Below are 10744 nucleotides of genomic sequence, written 5' to 3' on the forward strand. Positions count from 1 at the left end.
ACTTAAACCATAAAGGGTTTAACCTAAATAAGCCTTAAAATTAAATTATATTAATTATATAACTAAAAGAAGACTAAAAGAGAGGTAATTAAATACTAAAAGTTAAGATAATAAATTAAAATAAAAATTTAATTTAATAATTAAAAGTCTTAAAGCTATATTTCTTTAATGTAGTTAGAATTATAAAAAACAAAAAGTAAACTATTTAAATAAACCTTAAAAGTAATATCTTATATATAATATAATATCTTATAACTTAGATATAAAGACCTACTTTCTTAATAGCCTAAATAACTAGAATTTCTTTAAATAGTTATATATTATAAAAACTACTATAAAAAGGGTACATAAGCTAGAAAGACTATTAGGTTTAAGCTTTTTTATAAATTTATAAATTTAAAAGCTAAAAAGGCCTAAAATTATAAATTATTAAGTATAACTATATATTAAGTTACTATTAAATAATATAAGTATTAAATATAAAAAATATAATATAAATAAATATATTAACTTACTGCCTGTAAAATAAAAAGTATATAAGGCTAAAATAAATATTTATTATATTAACTTTAATTAATATAATAAGTAAGTAAATAGTTTCTATAATATATTAAATTAAATAATTAAGAAAATAAATCTATATTATATTAAAACTTACTTACCTACAGTAAGTAAATTTAATAATTATAATAATATATTATAATTCTTTTTAAACCTTAAAGCTATATATAGTATTAATAAGGCTATTAAAAGGAAATAAGTATAAAAATACTATTTTAAAGTATTAAAAAGCGCTTTAAGCCTTAAAACTAATTAAAAAGAGTAAATTATAAAATAGAAAATAGTAATTTAAATTAAAAAATTAAAAGGAATTATTAAGGCTTAATATTTAAATACTTAATTTAAAGATCTTTAATAGGCTTTAAATTACTACTTTAAAATCTTTTTATAAATTAAATAAAGCTAAAATAAAAAAGAAATTAAAAATAGATTATATTTTTTATTAACCTTCTTTATTTAATTTAAATAAGAAATTTAAAATAGTAAAAAAAAAGGCAATAAGCTATAAATTAATTATATTATAAAAAGGAGCTTTAAATTAATATTTAAAGCCTTAAATTTAAAGAAATAAGGCTTACTATTAAAAGATAAAAAGTAAAGCCATTTAATTATTAATAAATCTTAAAAGAGATTAATAAAGTAAGCCTAACTATTTATTAAGACCTTAAAGAAATATATATTATATAAAAGGAATTATAAGTATCCTAATAGTATATTATATTAAGTAGCTTTTTTTAATATAATACTTAAAAAGTTCTAGTTAAATTAAAAATAGCTAGATCTATTTAAGTAATGCCTAAAAGGTAATAAAGAAATTAAAGAACTTTATTAAAAACTTTAAATAGATAATAATATCTAAAAGGAGAAGTTAAGTTAACTATCCCTTATAGGACCTTTAATTTTAAAAAAGGTAATTATATTTTTAATATTAAGTAATAAATATCTATTATATAACTTATATATTTTAGACTTTAGAACTACTTTATATATATTTAATAACTTAAAGCAGTTTAAGTTAATAATAACTGCTTAATATAAAGAAAAAGTATATATTAAGTTTAAATAGCTATTAATTTTAAAATATAAAGATATTAAGATTTAATATTATAGGCTTAGGCTTTACCTAAGCCTCTATAGAACTATATAACTTAAGGGTTTAATCTAGACCTAGGCTAAAACCTAATAGTATATAAGGAGATTTCCTTAAGGAATCTCTTTCCTTTCTTTAAGTTTAATAATATTTATATTAATATCCTTTTAGTTATAACTAAAAAGCCAGTCTATAATAATTATTAAACTTTCTATAGCTTAAAATATTTATAACTTTCTAACTACTACTTACTATAAAGTAATTAAAATATAAAATATAAAAATAAATAATAAATATCTTATAGATCTTAATTAAGGCCTAATATAGTAGCCTTTTTAATAATTAATAGCCTAAAATATAATTACTATCTTTAATAATATATAAATTTAATAGAAGTAAATCTATATAAATTTCTAAAATGACCTTAATGCCCTTTAGAGCTATATTAAGACTATAATTTAAAGGTAAATTCTTAATATTACTAATATAATATAGCCTTTAACCCTTTAGATTACCTTTATATTAATACCTTAATTAACTACCTTTTAGGTAATAGCTAAAGGCAGACTAAAATTACTATAATATTAATACCTATTAATTATCCTTAAGTTTAATAGCATTAAGGTAATAAAGCTATCTTAAAAGCTTATAATAAAATATATACTAAAAATATAAGTAATTAAGATTAATAATAATAAAAATTAATAAATATATATCTTTATAAACCTAAAAGGTAATATATTATAAAATATTAAGTTATTTTTTAAGTTTAAGTTATATTTAAACTTTAACTTAATTAACTTCTTTAACTATTTAAAAAGTACCTATAGGGATTAATATTAATAGAAAATTATATAAATTAAATTTAAGTAAATCTATTAATATAAAATTAAATTATTTATAAAGTTCTTTATTTACTTTAGCTAAAAGCTAGCTACTATAAGAGGCCTAAATTAAAATAATAGTATTAAATTAATATACCTTTAATATATATTAAATAAAGATATATAAGATTATAGTATTAGCTAAAGTATTTCTTAAAATAACTATAAAAAAGTAATAGAGGTATATTATAGTATTACTATAAATATTAAGTCTTAGCAGTTAGAGGAAAAGTTCTATAAAGCTAACTTAAAGCCTATATTTATTTCTTTACTGCTATAAAAAGATAGTAATAATAACTTAAGGATAACTGGTATTAATGCAGCTTTTATAAAAAGGTCTATAGCTAAATAAAAGATAGGGCTAATATAGATTTAAAATTAGGTATACTAAAGGGCTCTATAGGTCTTTATAAAGACCTTTAATAGGTAAAGGCAGAAAGAATAATACTTTTATTATAAAAGTTAGAATTACTAGACTTAAAACTGCTATCTAAACTAACCTTAATATCCCTAATAAGGGGACTACTATATCTATAGACTGACTATAGATAATAAAAATATAAAGACTAAAGATAATAACTAAAGGTTAAAAAACTAGCTACCTTTATAATAAGTCTTATATAGAGGCTAAAGGCAGGATATAAGGGATCTATATAAGGTTATATAAAGGAAAGGGAAAAAGATTAATAATAAATTAATAAGGTTATAAATAAGCTACTTTTATTAATTTTAGTATTATTTAATTTATTAAAATTTCTTAATATATAAATTAATATAAATTATAATTACTATAAAGCAATAAATAAAAGGATTGCCTATTAATTAAGTCTAAAAGTAATTATACTGCTAGAATAATAAGAGGTTAAAATTACAGTAAAGGTATTAAGAAAGGGATATACCTCTAAAGAACTTACTATATTTATTATATAGATAGCCTAAAAGGTTATTAATATAAATAGCTAAAAGAATTAAATATCCTTTTATATTATTTTTAATTTAGTTAGAAATATAATCTTAAGCCTACTTTAATTAATATATAGAGATATATATATTTATATTAATTAGTAGGAATTAATAATTAATATAGCAGAAAGGCTTATTATAGGATATAGCTAGAGGCAGTAGGATATAAAGGCAGTTATAGCTATAATTAGCTTAATATTTATTAATATTTTATAATATTAATTAAAATAAGGTAAAGAATTAAGATTATTAATAGTTATAAGCCTTTAGGAGATTACTTATATCCTAAAGGTTTAAACTTTATAGATAAAATACTTTAACTTTAGGCTAAAAGAGGATTAAATATATTTATTACTAAAGTTAAGTAAGTTTTATAACCTTTTTAACTCTATAAAGGCTAATTTATTACCTCTTTACTAAAAAAAGGCAAATTATTATATTAAATTATATAAAAATCTTAATAGTTTAAACTTTAAGTTTTTATAGGGACTGCTATATAATATATTAAAAGATTACCTATTAAAAGTATAATAATAGGTTATAAAGTTAATAAATAAAAGATAGATTTAGGCTAGTTCTTCTTTAGCTATAATATCTATCTTTCTAGCTAAAAAGCTAGAAAGAGAATAGCACTTCTATATAAATTATAGGGCACTAAATAAAATTACCTAATAAAACTGCTATTTACTTTTATTAATTAAGGAAATACTATAATCTTTAGGAAAAACTAAATAGCTTATTAAGCTAAATATTTAGGCAGTATTTTATAAGCTTTAAATAGCTAAAAGGGAGGAGTATTTTATAGCCTTTTAGATATACTTTAGGCTATTTAAATAGCTTATTATACTATTTAGACTAATAGGCATTTTAATTACTTTTTAGTATTATATTAATAAAATATTAAAAATATCTTTAAGTAATTATATAATAATATACCTTAATAATATTTTAGTTTACTTATTAGGCTTATAATAGAATTATTTATAGAAGGTTAAGGAAATATTATAGAGGCTATAGGCTATAGGCCTTAATCTTAACTTAAAAAAATATAAGTTTATAATAAATAAAGTTAAATACTTAAGGTATATTATAAAGGCAAAAGTAAAGATTTATTTTAATTTTAAAAAGGTTAAGGCTATCTATTTATAGAAACCCTCTATATAACTATAAGAGATTTAAAGCTTCTTAAGGTTTATTAATTTTTACTATAACTTTATTTAAAGATTTACTGCCTTAATTATACCCCTTAATTACCTTATAAAGAAAAGGGTTTCCTTTTAATAGAGATTAAAGTAAGTAATAGCTTTTAAATAGCTAAAGGAATGCTTTATAATAAAACTAATATTAATACAGTAAAGACTAAAAAGGAAAATAGTAATAAAAGCTAATAGCTTTAAAAAGGTATTAAAGGGTTATCTTTTATAAAAAGATAAAAAGGGTATTTTATATCTAATAGCTTATTACTTAACCTTTTTAACTTTAATTTAATAAAATTATATAATTTATAATAAAAAGCTTTTAATAGTAATAAACTGCCTTAAGGTATAATTAATTAAGCTTTAGGGATTTAAGAGCTATTTATAATCCTAATTAACTATAAGAATTTAAAATACTTTATAATAGTAAAGGAGATTTTAGAATATTAGGCTAAATAGGCAGACTTACTTTTTTATTATAATTATATACTTTACTATAGGCCAGAAAGGGAAGCTTTATAACTAAATACCTTATTATAATAAGACTAAAACTGCTAAGAAAAGGTAAAATAAGTAAATTAGGTTATATAGCCTATTAAGATATTATTTATAGTAACTATATATAACTATAGGCCTGGCCTAAAAGAGGATAGAAGATAGATAGATATATAAAATAGGTTTAATCTAAAGAAAGATAGAGGATAGATAAATATATAAAATAGGCCTAATCTTAAGAAAGATAAAAGATAGATAGATATATAGGATAGGTCTAATCTAAAGGAAAATTAAACCTTACTAACAGGTAATAAAGTCTTTTAAAATACTATACTTTAGGAGCTATAGGATTAAGGTATAGTAAGCTTTCTAGCCTATAGCTATAGGCTTTAAGCTATAACTAAAGGAGACTAAAGGTTTCTTAAAGAAGCTAAAATTAAAAAATAGATTTAAGACTATAATATTAATAACTAAAAAATACTATTATATAGAGGGAGAATATAGCTTCTTATCTAGAAACTGCTAATAACTATAGTAATTTAGTAAATATATAACTTACCTTTATTAAACTATCTAAAGAAAAATAATATATTTTAGGCCCTATATAAGGACTATTATTAAAATAGGATATCCTAAAATATATAAAGATTTTATAGAAACTATTACTATAGTAATATATATAAAAGTAAGTAATAATATTAAAGCCTACTATAATAGCTATCTATACTAAATAGATATTAATTAATACTATTAATTAACTTTATAATAGAATTGCCTATATAGGCTAGAGGTAACCTTACCTTCTTTATAGTTATTATAAATAGACTTTTAAAATTTATTTAGCTTAAGGTAATAATATCTATTTTAGCTAAAGTATATATATTGCACTTTAAGGACTGCTAATAGAGGTTCTATAGATTCCCTAAAGATATAGTATTTAATTAAGGCTTAAATTAGTTAAGTAAGTTCTAGAAAACGCTTTATAGCTTAATAGAAATAAGGTAATAACCTTTTATAGTATATTATCTCTAGATAGATAGAGATATTAAATATATAAATTAAAAGGTATAGTTAATCTTATAACTTTTAGTAGCCTTTTATTAATTTAATTAGACCTTATATCTTACTATAATATAAATATCTTTAAATAATAGAGTATTATTAATAATAAGGTTTAATCTAAACTACTTACTTTATAGCTATAAGCTAGAAACTATTAAATAACCTACTAACTTCTTAAGAAGTAAGACCTTTAATAAGGAAAGAGTAATATAGTTTATAGCCTAATTAAGAGATAGGCTTAAGGTAATTTAGGCAGCTTATATATTTATATAGTAATAACGCCAAGAAGTATATAATAGGGACTAATAACTAATAGAATGCTTTTAGGTTAAAGATATAATATAGCTAGATCTCTAAAACTTTAAAACAAACTGACTGTATAAAAAACTTAATTAAATAGCAGCTAAATATAAAGTAAAGGCCATACTATTGCCCCTAACCGTTAGACTTAATACCCCTTAGGGGATATATAATGTCTTTTATGTAGACCTTATTAAGCAGGTAGCGACAGACCTATTGCCGTCTTAGGTGTTGCAGGAATCGAGACCTAGACTGACCTTAGTTATTAGATTAGGAAAATAAAATAATCGCTTATATTTAGGTAAAACCTCAGTAAGATATTAGAAGTTAAGGGATTTAAATACTAAATTTTCCCTCTTTTAAAAGAAGGAAAATATATAAGCTTTTTAATAATTAAAAGTCTTATTTATAAGAAAAAACTACTATAAGTATAACTAAAAAGGAAAGCCTAATACTTACTAAAAATATTTAAAATAATAATTAATTAAACTATTAGGCTTAAATTTAATAATAAGTAAATTAGCTAATATAAGGCCCTAAAGGTTAAATTAAAAAATAAAAGTCTATAGGCCTATATTAACCTAATAGTATTTAATAAGCCTACCCTTAAGGTAATTATATCTATACCTCTTAATATATTAGCAGTAGGATAGTAAAGTATTATAGCTACCTATATAGTAATTATTATAGAAGTATTATTTTCCTTAATATAAAAAATAGTTATATAAGAAGTCTATCTTTTTATTATTAAATTAAATAAAAATTATATTAAATATAAAATATAGACTTAATAAATACCTTACTTTATAGAGAAAGATTATTAAATAATTACTATAATAAAGGTAATATATAAAATATACCTAAAGAATTATAAAGACTTAAAAAAAAAGATATTTATTATTTAAAATTAAATACTAAATATAGTAAATAAAGGGATTATAAGGTATTATTTTTTAGAAAATAATACTTTAATAAAATAGATTTAATCTTTTTATAATAAGTTCTTCTTAATATAAATAAAGTAAAAGTAAAAGGCTTATTAAATATATAGAAAAGTCTTAATAAAACCTCTATACTAAAGATATATAACCTATAAAGAAGTAAATAACTAGCTTAAGTAATAAAAGACCTTAATTAATAAAGCCTAAAATATAGGCCCATAAGAGGCTAAAAAGGCAGATTAGTGGTTTCTTAATTTTATTATAGCTTTAAGGTTAACCCTACTAAAGTTATAGGTAAATGCCTATAGTATTACCTAAATAAATTATATTTAGTTTAATATCCTATTTATTAATATAATAGTAGTAAATATTTAGTTAATATTAATATTATAGCTAAATATATAAAAAACTAAAGTAAGCTATAAAGCTTTTTTAATTAAAAGAGAGAAAAAGGTTAGTAAAGACTAAAATACCTTAAGAAAGTTTAAATAAAAAAAGTAAAAAAGGAAGAAATATTTTTATTAAGGGCCTAATAAAAATAAGGCTAGAAGATATAAAGCTTATAGATTAAGATATACCTTATTAAACTGCTTTTATACTTTCCTTAAAAAGGCTTATATTAGGTTTAAATTAATATAGGCTTTTATTAATTAAATATAAAAAAAGATAAAAGAAAATAAAAAAGATATAGTTAATTAAATTAAAAAGTTAAAATTAAAAAGATTAGCCTAATTATATTTAGTTAGCTCTATTTAGCTAAATATAGGCCTAATAGTAGCTAACTATTACCCTTTAAATAAAAGTATATTATTAGATTTAAGAGTAATTATATATATATTTAAGGATATAAAGTAAATAAAGAACTTTAAGGTATTACCCTTTAGGGACTTCTTTTAGTTAAATATAATATAAATTTTAATTAAAAGATATAGTAAAGTATAAATTTAACTTAAATTAAATAATAATATACTAAAAATACTATAACTTTATAATATAGCCTTATATACTATATTAGCTATAAACTTAATATTATTTATTAAATTAAGAAAATAAGAAATTTAAATAAAATATAAGCCTAAAAAATAATTATTTATAATATTTAAATAAAAATAAACTTAATATCTTAAAGATTAAAAGGCAGTAAGTACTTAAATATAAGTATTTTACTTAAAACCTAAAACTAATATAAGTTAAATTAATAGTAAATATACTTTTTATCCCTTTAAAACGGCATATATATATAATATAGACTAAAAGAAAGCTATTAAAAGGAAATACCTTAATATAATACTTAAAGTTAGGCCACTTAAGGCTAAAGGCTCTTTAATATTTAGCTATATCTATAAAAGGAATATAAATAAAATTGGAGATTTTAATTAAAATATAGTAAATAACTATAATTAACTGTAATATATATAAAGTAGTAAAAGCTTACTAACTAATATATTATACCTCTTAAGAGTTAGTTTAAATAGTAAGTTTAAGAAATTAAATAGCTATTAACTTTTATTTTATACTACTAAAATATATAGGCTATAGTTTAATATAGATATTTATAAATAAAGTATTAAGATTTACCTAAAACTATTATATAACTAATTAAATAATCCTTACTATCTTCTTAATACTAAAAGGCTTTTTAAATATAATAGAAATATAATACTTTAAAAAAGTAAAGGTAATTAAATATAATAATAAGATTATAATAACCTATCTATAAGTATATATTAAGATAGTTTAATAAGAAATATAATATAAACTATTTACTTTAAATATATAGGCTTAAAATAATAATATAAAAAAAATAGCTATAATTATTATTTAGAAAAGTAAGGCAATAAAGGTAAATATAAAAATTCTAAAATATCTCTAGCCTAAATTAATAAAGGCAGCTACCTATCTTTATAACTATATATTATTAGTTTAAAGATAATATAAATTACTATATAAAATATTTTACTTAAAGTATATAGCTAAGCAGTTAGTAAAACTAGACCTATTATACCTAAAAGTATATAAATATAAAGTATTTATATTTATAAAAAATATATAACTATAATATAATAAATTATATTATTAAACCCCTAAAGGATAAATTAAATACCTAATAGAATATATATTAAGTAATTTCTATAGAATTTAAAACCTATTAAATAAAGAGGTATTCTTAATATAAGATATTACCTTTAATAAATATTAATATTTTAATAGAAATATAAAAACCCTTTAAGATAACCTATAGGCTAAAGATTTAATAGTAATTAAAAAATAAATTAAGGAATTAATTTTATTTTAATAAATTTAACTTAATTTATAATAAATATATTTAATAAATAAAGAATTAAATAAAATTACTAATAAATATATAGAATTTAAAAGCCTTAAAGCTAATAGCTTAATAAAGGTAAATAAGAAATTAAAACTATATATTTAGTTTAAATTTAAGTTATTATTAATACCTCTAAAATTACCTCTATTAGGTTTTTTTTATATAATAAAAGATAATCTAAAGGTAAAAAGAGGTAATAAGCTAATAAATAAAACCCTTATTAAAATATAAGTAAGAAATTGCATTTTATTTAATATAGTATTTCTAGTAAAGATATTATAATATAAAATATATATAGATACCTAATAAAAGACTTAAAGTTATAAGAGTTAAGAGAATTTAGCTAGCTTTAAAAACTTACTAAAAGGAAAGAGCTTACTTTAGCCTTTAAATTAATTTAGTATAGAAAAGTAGGAAACCTAAAGAGATAGGATAAGCTTTATACTAAATAAGAAAAAGGGGCCCTATATTAATATATATTAAAAGCTTCTAAAGAGGCTTTCTAGCTTATATATTAATATAAAAAGTTATTTATACTAAAATGCAATTTAAAAAGCAAAAAAAGCTTATTTAAAGAGCTATAAACTCTCTTAATTATAGGTAAAAGTAGCTAAAATTATAGCAAAAGGTTATTAAATACTTAAATATTACTAGATATATATTTATAAATTAAATAAATATAAAAGATTCTTAAAAATTAAGGTAAAATTAGTAATTTAAAGAGATTAATAAATAAAAGATAGCTAAAATATATATATAATTATATTAATTAAAATATCTTTTAGGGTTTTAATAGTAATTATAATTAAATTTAATTATAAGATACTTTAGTATAATATAATTAATATATTTATATAATTAATATTAAATAAAGATATATATATAAAAATACTAATAGGTTATTAAAAATTTAATATAATCTT

Source organism: Fusarium mangiferae (assembly GCF_900044065.1).
Source record: "Fusarium mangiferae strain MRC7560 genome assembly, contig: FMAN_scaffold014, whole genome shotgun sequence".
Taxonomy (NCBI): Eukaryota; Fungi; Ascomycota; class Sordariomycetes; order Hypocreales; family Nectriaceae; genus Fusarium; species Fusarium mangiferae.